Below are 14,626 nucleotides of genomic sequence, written 5' to 3'. Positions count from 1 at the left end.
CCAGCACAGCAGTGTTCAGAGGTGGAGACTTGGAAGGTGATTGGATTATGAGGGCTCTGATCTTATGAATGGATTAATCCATTGATGAGTTCATAGTTTAATGGATTTTCAGAAGGTGGTAGAAACTTAAGGAGGCAGGGCCTAGTTAAAGGAACCAGGTCACTGGGAAAGTGTCTTTGAAGGGTATATTTTGTCCCTGGCCCTTTCCTCTCTCTCTTTCAGCTACAAAGTGAGAAACCTTACCCTTTCCACCATGATATTCTGCCTCACCACATACCCAGAAATAATGGAACCAAGTGACCATGGACTGAAACCAGGAGCCAAAGTAAATCTTTCTTCCTCTCAGTAGATTTTTTCAGGTATTTTGTCACAGCAATGGAAAGCTAATGCAGAAAGTCACCTTGGAGCAGACTCTTATATTCAGGAAAAAACACTTGAGAAGCTTTCCCAGGAATGGCAGGATCAGGGAGTTTTTCCTGTGGTCTTTGCCAAAGTTACTCCCATCCCCACCCCTTTATATGCAGAACTCTGGGAAAGGAGACAGAAGAGAAGCACCTGCTCCAGATGAGGAACATGATACTGACAACAAGAGGGGCAGAAAAGAAGGCACACTTTGTCTATACCTAGAGCCTGCCTGGCACCATCAAAGACTATAGAGATATTTAAAACAGCTGTAAACTACCCCAAAGGGAATTTAAGTTTTATATAAGGCAGATTCTCCTAACATGTTACCTAGGAAGGTTGTGAGAGCACACTCAATGTTGACAAAATTAAACTAACAGTGATTTACATTGGTCATCAGGGAAGTTTTGGGTAGGTCAATAAACATCAAATATTTTAGTCATATAACTCTTTATATAGAATAAAATCTTACATGCAATCTCAATATTTAGAGAAATATGAGTGATTTAGAGTGAATCCACAGCAAAGCCCACTGACCTATGTATACCGGGACTTCCCTCTATAGCCTCACCCACTCATGGGCCTCTTAGGAATAACCAGGGCTCTGTAACACACAGTTTAAAAACTTCTAGAATAGGAGGTGTGCTGTGGAAGGACAGATGATGTCTCTAAGTCCCTTCTTTCTGAGTCTAACACAGGTGTCTGAATCACAGCCAGTCCACGAACAGAGGAGAGTTCTTACCCTTGATCAAATCACTGACCCAAACAGAGCCACACAATTATGTGCCTCTCATGCCACATTCTCGTGTCCATTGAGCACTCCCACAGGGCCCTGATGCCCAGTGTTCCATGGCTCAGACATTTCTTAGAACTGGTACCAGCCAGTATGACACCTTTCAGTGATGGACCAACTGGAGAGGTGCCACTCCCATACATTTACACCTCCTGTAGCCAGCTTGCCTTCAACTACCCCCAAACCATCTTCAGATAGGAAACTCTACACAAACCCACCGCGTCAAGTGCCACAGATGCTCTCCCAAGGTGACTGAGGAGAGTCAGACTTTGCCCATGGAATCATCAGAGATGAAAGTAGCAGACACCAAGTTTAGACCTCAGTGACAAGAAGGCCCAGATAGAAGATTCCCTGTGGCTTGCTCACCATCAGATCTCCAAGCCTGACACAGTACTTGGAACTGGTAGATGCTCAACAGATGCTCACAGAACGAATGAAAGAATCACTTGAATCAGGAGACTAGGATTTGTCTCTGTTACCAACTAATGTGCAACTTTGGACAAGTCCTTTCTCCTCTTTGTACCTTGATTGCCCAACTACAAAGTTAGAAAGTTGTACAATAGAAGTTGGACCATATAAATTGTTCTATGATCCTAGGGATTCCTCAAGAAATGAAATATTTTCACTAAAAATGAAAATTTTAATTTCCTGGGAATCCACTTATCTTTGTTATTTGGGCATAAAGTTAGCCTCTCCATAAATTTAATTTTTAAAAAGTGGAAGTGACCTTATTAAAAACAGTTGCAGACTATCAAACCAAATGATTTGTAGTATTCCATTGAGCATTGATTTTTTTTCTAACTTAATTTCCTGGATTATTTAGTCTAATCCAAAAAAATAACAAAGTCAAACAGAAAAAAATGTGAGTTCAATTTCTACTTAGTTCCAGGTAAAATGGTGAAGGAGACCAAGGTAGGCTCCCATGTCCTGTGTACATCCCTCATTCTGAAACCAGCCAACCTGACATGCCATTGTGCTAGCCAAGAAGCAGTTGGAGCAAAATCCTGGCACATATCTCCACACCACACCTGTTTTTTATCATATCCCCTGTAGTAGCGTTCTCAGAGAAGCAGCACCAGTAAGATAGATGATAGATAGATAGATAGATAGATAGATAGATAGATAGATAGATAGATAATAGACAGATAAGAGAGAGAGAGAGAGATGAGATGAGATTTATTACAGAAATTGGTTCACAACCATGTGATTGTGGAGACCAAGAAGCCCCATGACCTGTCATCTCCAAGCTGGAGAGCCAGGAAGCTGGTGTTATAATCCAGTTTGAGTCTGAAGACCTGAGAATGGCGGTCAGGGAGGTAATGTAAGTCCCAGTTTGAATGTAAAAAGCAGTGAACCAGGAGCTCCAACATCCAAGGTCAGAAGATGGCTGTCTCAGCTGAAGCTGGGAAAGAGAATTTGCCCTTCTTCTACCTTTAGGTTTTATTCAGGCCTTCAGCAGATTGGATGCTGCTTACCCACATTGAGACGAGCCATTTGCCATTTGCTCTCTTATTTCACTAATTCAAATACCATTCTCTTTAGGGAACACCCTCATAAGCACACCCAGAAATAATGTTTTACTATTGTTAGGCATCTCTTAGCCCAGTCAAACTGACATGTAAAGTTAACCACCACACTCCTTCAGAACCTATTATGTCAATTAATCTGATTAAAAGACTTATGCTAATACCTTATGATCATAGGACTGGGAGGGACCTCACCAATCATCTACTCAATCATTTAGCTCATAATCAACACCTTGGAGCAGGAAGTGATTGGCCCAAAGCCACTCCACAATCTGGTGACAGAGCCACACTCTAAATCCAGGTTTCCTGATTCCCAGGCCAGGGATAATTCTGCTAGACCAATGGTTCTCACAGCTGACTATATGTGGAGCTTATTTGGAGGGCTTTGTAAGGTACTTTGCTTGGGCTCTTCCTGGCCTCCCCCCCACTCCACAGAGTTCTTAAGAGATTTTTATCAAAGCATTCTATGGTTTGAATGTGTTCTACTTAAAACCTTCAAATGTGATAGTACTAAGAAATGGCATCAAAGATGGGAAGGTGGTATATACCTGTAGTCCCAGCATTGGGGAGGCAGAGGCAGGAGGATCATGAGTTCTGGCCAGTCTGTGCTACATGGTGAGACCCTGGTTTTTAAAAACATGTAAGAAAAAAAAGAGGTGGAGGATGTGATTAGGTGGTGAGGGGGAGTGCTCACAAATAGGATTAGTGGCCTTTCAAAAGACATCTGAGGGATCTGTTTTTCCCTTCTGCCATGTGAGATCACCGATAAGGAACAGGTTCTCACAAGACACTGAATTTGTCTGAGTCTTGATCTTGGACTTCTGGCTTTCTGAACTGTAAGAAATTGATTTCTATTATTTATAAATCACCCAGTCTAAGGCATTTTGTTATAGGAGCTTGGACAGACAAAGCATAATATATATACAGAAAAGTGAAAATTGTAAGTGTACACATTAGTGAATTCTCACGATCACCTATGAACCCAAATCAAGAAACAAAATGTGCAGCACCTAAAACCCTCTCCAAAAATAATTGCTATTCTAACTTCTAACACATAGAAGTCACATTTGTCTATTTTTTTCTTTAAATGGAATATACAGAATGCCCTTTTTCTTTTTTGGTGCTGGGATTGAACCCAGGGCTTCACACATGCTAGGCAAGCGCTGTACCACCGAGCTACATCCCAGCCCCAACAGAATGCCCTTTATCATGTCTGATTTCTTTTGCTAAGAATTATGCTTGTGAGATTTACCCACATTCATAGCTTTTTCATTGTCATTGTAGCATAGTATTCCATTGTGCGTATATATCATTGTATACCACACTTCATTGTGTAAATATCCACTCCACTGTTGATGGACTTTTAGGTAGTTTTCAGGTTGGGTCTATCATGAATAGTGTATATTCAAGTACATATCTTTTGGTGAACATATGTATGCATTTCTTTTGTGTGTATGTATATATATACATATATATATATACTTAAGAATGGACTTTCTAGGTTTTAGGGTAAGGTACTAGCAAAAGCCCTCCAGACAAGCACCATATATAGTCAGCTGTGAGAACTATTGGTTTAGTGGAATGAGCCCTGGCCTGGGAATCAGGAAACCTGAATTTAGAGTGTGGCTCTGTCACCAGATTGTGGAGAGGCTTTGGGAAAATCACTTTCCTGCTCCAAGGTGTTGATTACAAGCTAAATAATTGAGCATATAACTGTGAGTTCCCCCCTCCCAGCCCTGTGTTCTTTTTTTAGTAGCTATTGTGAAACAAGTATCTAAAGTGATTGTACCAACTTATAGCCTATACCAGAATTATGTGAGAGTTCTAGTTACCCCACATCTTCAACAGCATGTCACAGCACCAGTTTTTGTTGTTTTGCTGTTCTGGTAGGTATATGGAGGTAATTAGCTTGTTTTAAATTTCCCTTGTGATTCTAATGAACAGCAAAGGACCAGAATCTCAGCTTTATCCCCTATCTTCATCCATATTTGGGGTTTATGAGGATAATGTTCTTGCTTTTATTATACTTTATAAAAGCTTCCCCTAATTAATGCAAAAAAGTAATTGGTAAATAACATTTTACTCCGTAGTAAATTTTTGTTATATTTTTGGCATCCACTATTGCTTTCCACTGATGAATGCTAACAGTCAACAAAATAAATAAGATATGAAACAAAAATTCTAGAATATGTAATTTGCTTCTATAAACTTTTTTTTGGCAACCACACACACTTAATGCTAAATATACTACGTATTTATCTGGGATTAAGAACTCTCAAATCCTTCAACCTGTTCTTTGGAATCCTTTCCTTCTCTCAATTAGAAGAGGCAGACCTTTCCACCACATGATCTTCCCACAAGTACAATCAATTGGCTGCAGAGTAAACACCAACTCAAGCTGAGCCAGATTCTCCTTCAAGAACTTGGAAAAAAGACTTAGAGTTATCTGGAGTCATACAGTTGTGTGAAGTTGGAACCAGAACTAACAATGAGTTATCGGAAACTCACATAAAAGCAGGTATGACATTTAACATGACCAGAGTTCTTTATAAACGAGAGCTTGAGAAGAAATATGGGTTTCACAAAATAACTTCAATCTCAAAAACCTAAAATTATTTTAGTTTTCTATGGCAAGTCTAAGGGAGATAGATGTCAGCCACTTCTTGCCATTAAATCAAAAAAGCCTGTAGTCTGAAATAGAGGACCAGACTCAGAAAAAAATGTCTCAGCATGGTAAGAAGAATAATCCTGAAGAGATTCTCTTGAATAAGGATGACAAGTGGGAACTACTGGTTCAGACCCCACTGATTCTATCTGGACATTCATCAAATATCATTTGGTCATCATTGTTGTGCTATCTTTGTGTTCTACTTTAATGAAAGATGATTCATAAGTTTTTATCAATTCATCTACAATCATTGTCCATTTAATATAATTCCCCTTCACACAATTCTAAATCTTCCAAATACAAATTCTTTTTTATTATCATATTGTCATTGGAGGTACACTGTGACATTTACAAAATGAATTCTTTAATCATGTGGTTATTTGATAAAAAGAGCTCCAAAGTTGGAGATGAATCATGAAATTAACAGAAAAGGTTATGACAAAACCGGTAATGTCCCATTTAGCATTTTATTGTTTTTTTTTTTTTGATATAAGAATCTGTATCAGTTAGGATAGGCTAGGTTTTTGCTGTGGTAACAAAACTCCAGAAGATTACTGGTTTAAACAAAGATATATTTCTTGCTCATATTACATATTTGATATAGGTTGGCAAAAGGACTCTACTGTCTTTTTTTTTTTGTAAGTAGAGTTATTTTTTTCCTTATCAAATCATCTTTGGCTTGATTGATAGCGGTTGCAGGACTCTAGTGAGCAGAGGTTCCATCTCAATGAGGACTTCTACAAATACAGGCATAGGAAAGGGAATGAAGAGACTCCTACAGTGACTTTGAAAGCTTCCTCTCATATTTCTTTGGCCAAAATATGTTATCTGTGACATCAAAGCAAACAGAGAACGAGAATCTGTGTGACTTGTCTTAACAAGTGACACAGCAGGTGACTTGCAATGTTATACTGTGTGCTTATAATATAGCCAGTTTCTGTATTAGTAAAGTTGCTTCTCCTTTGTATAATGGAATTAAGTCAGTAATTGATTCCTAAACTGTTGGTCTGGCCCATAGTGGGAAGCTATGGGTCAGTTAAATGGGAAGCTACCCAGGGCTGGCTGAGGCCCATACATATCATACCACACAGGCAAACCTGTCTACCATATCATAGACTAGTCCTCTTCCCGAACCATGGTGCAAATGATATTGGAAATCTGAGCACTCATTTGGGTTGGTGCAGAATTGGAACGTGAGAAATGCAGCAAAAGAAATGGACTGCTCTGAAGAGAAAGAATCCAGCGTGGTGTTTATGCTCTAGTTTGATCTGTAGTATCATGGCACCACCACACTCTGGGGAGTGAACACCCCGGTATTACTCTAAAAAGTCACCTTCCTCTTAACTGTCAAATGAAGAGGTCTATTTTTAAATAGAAAGTCATTTACAGAAATAAATCATATTCACATTCCCAATCTATAAAACAGATACAAAGTGATACTAAACTAGGTGTGAAGGACCAGTCCTACCTGCCCTTATTATCTCATGCTAAACAGCCTCGAAAACACCTTCACATAGAGCCTTTAAAGCTCCAGAGAATGTTGGTTCAAAACACCACAATTATGAAATTTCTATATCCTTTCTGTGGCTCTGTGGCTCTAGCTTTAATGTTGGCATTTCCTGGTTCCAAATCTGAAGAAACAGCAAGTGTGCACAATCCTCTGCCCCTGGCCCCAGGCTGGAACCTGCCTAGCTCCCAACTCACTCCTCCACAGTGCCAAATGCCCCTCCCTTGCCTACTCTTCCTGCCTTGAAAACTGCTACTATTACACTGCCAAAGCTCCATACCCAGACTGTGAACAACACTGACATCTTTTTCCTCTACTTGTGAGAGGGCAAGCAATGCCTGGGATTCAGAAACCTCACAGGTCAAAGCCCTCTGATTCTGTGCCCAGGTCCATTTCCTCTCCTCTCCTCATTAAGTGCTGCCTTTCATCATCCAAATGTCAAAAGGGCTGGCATTGCAGTGGTGGGAGGTTCTAGTCCCACCCAAGAGCCCGTAGGTAATACTCAGAGTAACTAATGAAGATCCTGGGGGACACTGGGAACGCCTTCAGAATGTTAAACAAAGTGGCTTTTATTCTGGCTGCCTTGCTGAAGCTACTTCCATAAAATGAAGGGGCTGGCTGTGCTGTTGGCAGGTGTGTCTGAAGATCTGTTGGCCACCACAGCTTTGCTTTGGCTTATGAAGTTGGTCTCATGTCAGGGTGTTTCTGGCAGAAGAGGAACCAGACCTTTATTTTGAGACTCTCATCACAGTCCAGGAACACTGCTTTCAGTCATCAGCACTTAAAATCCTGTACTGCTTGCCAATAAGCCCTGTCTTTATCTAGGTCATTTGCTTTGTCGTTTTTGAGTCATTCTCTAGCTGCTTGTTACTCAAAGAGAAGTCTAGACCAAAAGTTTTGCCTGAGAATTTTCGAGAACTGCAGAACTCAGGCCCCACCCCACACTGCCAGATTGGAACCTGCATTTTAGCCAGAACCCCAAGAAATTCCTCTGGTGGAGACGCCTATAGAAGTTTCAGTGACTTGGCTGATGGTGAGGACCCAGCTGTCTTGGAGAAGTACATTCTTTCTCACAGGAAGCACTGGCCTAGAGGTCAGATGATTTGCCTTGCTTTTCTGGGTGGGTCACTAACTTTCTGAGTGTCTTGGCTAAGACACTTAACCACTCTGGAATCTTGTATGAACTGGATTCCTGACTACATAAGATGCGATGCCTGCTCTCAGGACGGAAAACAGAAAGGGAAGCTTTCTTCTATATGCCGATGGCATGGTTTCATTGCCAAACAGACCATTGTTCTCAATATCTAATTACTATCAAAAGAATGTACAATTATCATATATCAATCGAAAATAAAGTATAACTAAAAAAGAAAAAGAAGAGCTTCAGAGCAGCTACCATAGTTATTTTGCTTCTTAACTGTCCCCTGATAATTGTTTTTATCATAAGCACTGTCTCTCTATGACAACTTACTTCATTCAATTACCTGGGCATATTTTTTGTAACCTCTTTGCAACTGATTGCTTTCAGCTCCAAAATATGAATAACCATGTCTGCCTACCCATCATATGGGGCCATGATGAAAAGCCATCAAGGCAGCACCTTGAAAACGATGAGGGAGCCATGCTTCCTCCACATGACTCTGTGAATGGAAAAAGTCAGGGTAACAAAGGACAGACTTTATTCCACAAAGATAAAGAGAGGAAGAGCATTGGAATCATGAAAGAGGTGAAAGTGAGGCAGACTAGAGTTAGGGAACGTTCAAGATGCATAGAAAATATGACTTAATATTGGATTTTAGATTGACCATGCCCTGGCTCAGAGACAGCTCAGACCCCCCTCACCTGGCCCAGGATGCCCACGGCCCTCCCCACTCATTGACAGATGGGAATCACCTGGCTCTTCCCTTCCCATAGGTTAGCGTAACTTTTAAAAGCACCTGGAGAAGAGACACATGCTCTCTCTAGTTCTAGCTTCTACCTGGGTCCACTATGCTCCCTTTTGTAATTCCCTTCCCTAACTTTTAATAAACTCCATTTATACCCATGTGTCCCACCATGGATTCCTCCAAGTGGGATACAAAGAATTTGGAAGTCTTCTGATCACAGAGTGCACTGTTAACAAAAGGACAGGGGAAGAACCATAGAGAAACAAAAAGGTCGCACAGAGGGAAGTAGGAAAGAGCCCACTGCATCAACCCCGGCTTCCTAGGGTTGGGGAGAAGGGTGTTGAAACCACAATCCCAAGGTAAATCAGGCAGCCCTGGCAACAGTCTGGCAGTCCTAGCCATAGGACAAGGTGAAAGTTCTCAAAGGTCTTAAATCTAGGACAGGGATTTGGTGCAACAGTGAAACTCCCTGTATCACAGACTGGCATTGGAGAAGAAATCTATTTTGCTGCTCTTCATATCTCAGAGAGCTAATGGGCACCATCTTGGGAGGGAGCCTATTGTCTGAAACTTAGCTACTCTGGCAACCTGAAAACAAGGAACAGCCACAACTCAAGAAGCCTGGGGATGACCCCCACAGTGTCTGGGTTGGACACAGCCAGAAGAGATAGTCATGGGGAGGGGAAGACTCAGACCTGCTGAGAAATCTAGGCAGTGGGGAGCTCAGGCCAGGAAGGGCTTTGGGGCTGGTGGCTCCACCCTCTGTGGCAAGGTGCCAGACCCATTGCCTATGTATCACCACAAAGACTGAGATCCAAGCCTGAGCACTTTGGAGTTGCCTCCCTGTGAAGTATGGTTGCTCCCATGGAGACCAAGAGCTCTGAGGCCAAGCCCAGCAAATCACTCTGTTTTGTAAGCTGCCTCCCTCCAGCAGAAGGGAGAAAGGTGAGAGCAGAAAGCTTGGAGACCAGCAGGCACATCAATGCATGATTCTCCCCCCTAGGGCACATTTTAGGCTCTGTTTGCCCACCCCCTCCCCATTCTCCTAAGCACTTGGTGGAAACCCCTAGGCTAGGACATTGCAGCCACTGAGTGCACAAACTAGAGGGTCTGGAGCAAAAGGGAAGTTGCCCAGCCCACAGGTGGCAACATTTGCTGGGGCCAGAAACAGTTCTAGAGAAGCCAAGAAGGGAAGTTTCTAAAGAGAAGGCAGCCCAAATGCTGATGTTAGGCCCTTAACTGGCCTGGCCCTCAGCTTGCAAAAGCACCAGCTTGACACGACTGCTTTACAACAGTTTGTTTTACTCTCTTTGAGTGGTACTGGAGATTGAGCCCACGAGAGAAGCCTTCTCACTAAGAAATCAACCAAATAAAATTGGAAGAGATATCCATCCCCCAAAATGTGCAACTTGCAACCTAGAAACACATGAAATATGAAAATGCAAGGCAATATGGCGCCTCCAAAAGTTCATAATGCTTCAATAACTGAATCCAAGGACTAAAATGCCTGAAATGCCAAAGAATTCAAAAGTCTACTTTAAAAAAATGACCAGTGGCCTCAAAGAGAATTCAAACAAACAGCTGGATGAAGTAAAAAAGTCAATTCAAAATCTGGATGAGGAAGAAATTCAGCAAGGAAATCGAGATTCTCAAAACAAACACACAAAAGTTTTAGAAATTAAAAGCTCAATAAACCAAAAGTACAGTGGAAACTATCAACAATAGACTAGACCAAGCAGAAGAAAGGTTATCCAAGACCGAAGACAACATCAAGGCAATATTATATTCAGACAGAAATAAAGAAAAAATAAAGATACATGAACACAATTTTCAAGAATTCTGGGACATGTTCAAGAGACCAAACCAAGGAATCTATGGGGTAGAAGGAGTTGAAATATAAACTAAAAGCATAGATAACCTATTTAAGAAAATTTTCCGAAACTATGGGCATCCAATGCAGGAGGCATTTAGAATCCCAAATAGATACAACCAAAAAAGAACCTTTCCCTGTCACATTACAGTCAAAATGCTAAAACTACAGAACAAAGAAAGAATATTGAAAGCTGCAAAAGAAAAACTCCAACTCACTTATAAAAGCAATCCTGTCAGAATTGCATCAGACCTCTCAGCAGAAACATTAAAAGCCAGGAAAGGAATGATATATTTCAAGCTCTGCAAGTAAATAACTGCCCACCAAGATTACTTTAACCAGCAAAGTTATCCTTTAAAATTGATGGAAAACTATAGACTTACCAAGATAAACACAAACTAAAGCAATTCGTGACCACAAAGCTACCACAAAGCTGCAATGGTAATTGCAGAAGATACTTAAATCCTACACAGAGACAAGGAAGAAAGACAGTCACAAACACAAGATGTCAGGAAAGACTAAATATCAGGAGAAGAGTAGATAAACAAATGAGAAAGATTGAATGAAACTCAATTAACTAAATCAGCAAACTCCTAAGATGAACCAGGGAGAAAGAAAGGAACAAACAGTACTCAAATCAACCAGAAAAAACACTAAATTACACAAATCAGCAAACACCTCTCATTAATAACCCAAATGTAAATGATCTTAACTCTCCAATTTAAAAGATGTAGGTTGGCTGACTGAATTAAAAAAAACAAGATCCAACTGTTATCCGCAAAGAACACACCTCACTGGCAAAGATACACAAAGGTTGAAGTGAAAGAATGGAAAATGGTATACACAGCAAGTGGAAACCAAAAGCAAGCAGGGGTATCATATCTGACGAAGTCTCACATCTGACAAGGAGTTTCATATTTGACCAGGAGTATCATATCTGGCAAAGTATCATATCTGACAAAATATACTTCAAGCCAAAATTAATCAGAAGAGATATTGTCTCTATATATTAATAAAGGAAACAATCCATCTAGAAGATGTAGCTATTATATTTATTTTATTTTATTTTTTATTTTTTTATTTGTTTTAATTTTTATTTTATTCATATGTGCACACAATGCTTGGGTCATTTCTCCCTCCTTCCCCACCCCCTCCCTTACCCCCCCGCCCCTCCCTCTCCCCCCCACCCCCTCGCTACCCAGCAGAAACTATTTTGCCCTTATCTCTAATTTTGTTGAAGAGAGAGTATAAGCAATAATAGGAAGGACCAAGGGTTTCTGAGAGTTGAGATAAGGATAGCTATACAGGGAGTTGACTCGCATCGATTTCCTGTGCATGTGTGAAGATGTAACTATTATAAATGAATGTGCACAAAATATTAGTGTACCCAATTTCATAAAACAAATACTATGAAACATAAAGATACAGATAGGTCCAGATACAATAATAATGGGTGACTTTAATACCTGACTCTCATTCAGGATTGATCATCCAGACAAAAAAAATCAACAAAAAAACTTCAAAGTTAAACTGCACCATAGACCAAATGCATTTAATGGATACCTACAGCATATTTCATCCAAAAGATGAAGAACACACATTTTTCTCAGAAACCCATTGAACTATCTCCAAAATAGATCACATTTTAGGCCATAAGGCAAATCATAACAAATACAAGAAAGCTGAAATATTTCTTGTATATTATCAGATCACAATTGCATAAAATTAGATCAATAGCAAGAGAAGCTAGAGAAACTCTACAAAAGCATAGAGATTGAACAAATACACTGTTTTTGTTTTTGGTGAGACTGGGGTTTGAACTCAGGACTTTGCAAACCAGGCTCTCTACTGCTTGAGCCACACCTCCAATCTATTTTGGAGATGGTTTGGAGATGGGGTCTTGTGAAATACTTCCCCATGCTGGCCTGGAACCACAATCCTCCCCACCATCTCAGCCTCCCAAATAGCTAGGATTACAGGCATGAGCCACCGGCACCAGGCCAAGCAATGAACTTTTGAATTACCAGTGAGTCCTTGAAGAAATCAGGGAGAAAATTTTAAAATTTGTACAATAAAGAGTAAAATGAAAATACAACATGCCAGAAGCTGTGGGATGCAGCAAAGGCAGTTTTAAGAGGGTAGTTTTTACCTGTGAGTACTTACATTTAAAACATCAGACAGCACTCAAATAAATAACGTAATGATGCACCTTGATCTCTTCAAAAACCAAGACCAAGCCAAATCCAAAATTAGTAGATGAAAAGAAATAATAAAGATCAAGGCAGAAATTAATTAAATGAGAGTAAAAAAATACAAAGAATCAACTAAATGAAAAGTTAGTTCTTTGAAAAGATGAGCAAAATTGACAAACCCTTAGCCAAACTAACTAAAAGAGAGAGAAGACCCAAATTAATAAAAACTAAAGATGAGCGGGGCCCCGTGGCTCATATGTGTAATCCTAGCTACTCAGGAGGCAGAGAGCAGTAAGATGTGGTTTGAAGCCAGCCTAGGCAAACAGTTCACAAGTCCTTACCCTCAAAAAACCTTTCACCATAAAAACTCAGTGGTTCAAGGTGTAGGTCCTGAGTTCAAGCCCCAGTACTGCCCACCCCCCCCCAAAAAAGGGGATATTACAACAAATACCAATAAAAAGGAAGCTCATCAGGGAATATTTTGAAACTTATATTCCATTAAGCTGGAAAATCTAAAAGAAAAGGATAAATTTCTACACATGTGACCTACCCAATTTTAACCAAGATGTTCAAAACAACTTAAACACACCTATAATGAGCATTGAGATAGAAGCAGCGATTAAAAAAAAAAAAAAAAAAAGTCTCCCAACAAAGAACCCTGAACCAGACGGATTTGCTGTTGCACTCTACCAGACCTGTAAAGAAGAACTAACACCAATCCTCCTCAAAACTATTCCATAAAACAGAAAGAGAAGTAATATTACTAAACTAATTCTATCAAGCCAGTATTACCCTGACACCAAAATCGGATAAGAAAACAACAAAAGGCCTGGTGGAGTGGCTCAAGTGGTAGAGCGCCCGCTTAGCAAATGTGAGGCCCTGAGTTCAAACCTCAGTTCTGCAAAAAAAAAAAAAAAAAAAGAGGAATTGTTTATCTCTTCTAGTAGGACCCGCCAATATGGGGCCGCGTTCGCACCAAAACCGTGAAGAAGGCGGCCCGTGTCATCATCGAGAAGTACTCCACGCGCCTGGGCAATGACTTCCACACCAGAGCGCGTGTGCGAGGAGATCGCCATCATCCCTAGCAAGAAGCTCCACAACAAGATCGCCGGCTATGTCACGCATCTCCTAAAGCGGATCCAGAGAGGCCCCGTGAGAGGTATCTCCATCAAGCTGCAGGAGGAGGAGAGAGAGGAAGAGACAACTACGTTCCGGAGGTCTCAGCCCTGGATCAGGAGATCACTGAAGTTGACCCTGACACTAAGAAAACGCTGAAGCTTTTGGACTTCGCAGTCTCTCCAACCTGCAAGTCACTCAGCCCACAGTTGGGATGAATTTCAGAACACCACGTGGAGCCCTTTAAATCTTTCTGCTGAGATATGATATTTTCAATAAACCCAGGAACACCAAAAAAAAAAAAAAACAACAAAAAAGGAAAACCATAGACCAATTTCCTTGGTAAACATAGACACAAAAATCCTCAATAAAACACAAATTCAGCTGGATTGACTCAAGTGGTATAATGTCTGCCTAGCAAGCATGAAGCCCTGAGTTCAAACCCTAGTACCACAAAATAAATAAATAACTTGCAAATTCAATTTAACAACATATTCAAAAGATCACATGCCATGATCAAGTTAATTTAATTCCAGGGATACAAGGAATGGTTGAACATACAGAAATCAATAAATGTAATACAGCACATGAATAAAATCACATGGTCCTTTCAATAGATGCAAGAAAAAGTTTTTGACAAAATTCATCACGCCTTCATGATAAAAA

General features: G+C 40.4%; 1 pseudogene; it reads left to right on the top strand.

Moving 5' to 3' along the window:
- The first annotated feature begins 9,634 nt into the window (after positions 1-9,634).
- Positions 9,635-14,207, top strand: LOC109690564 (small ribosomal subunit protein eS17 pseudogene; annotated as a pseudogene).
- Positions 14,208-14,626: the final 419 nt, after the last annotated feature.

Source organism: Castor canadensis, chromosome 7 (assembly GCF_047511655.1).
Source record: "Castor canadensis chromosome 7, mCasCan1.hap1v2, whole genome shotgun sequence".
In the NCBI taxonomy this organism is placed as follows: Eukaryota; Metazoa; Chordata; class Mammalia; order Rodentia; family Castoridae; genus Castor; species Castor canadensis.
The sequence above is the reverse complement of the archived record's forward strand: the minus strand, read 5'-3'. Positions and strand labels throughout refer to the sequence as shown.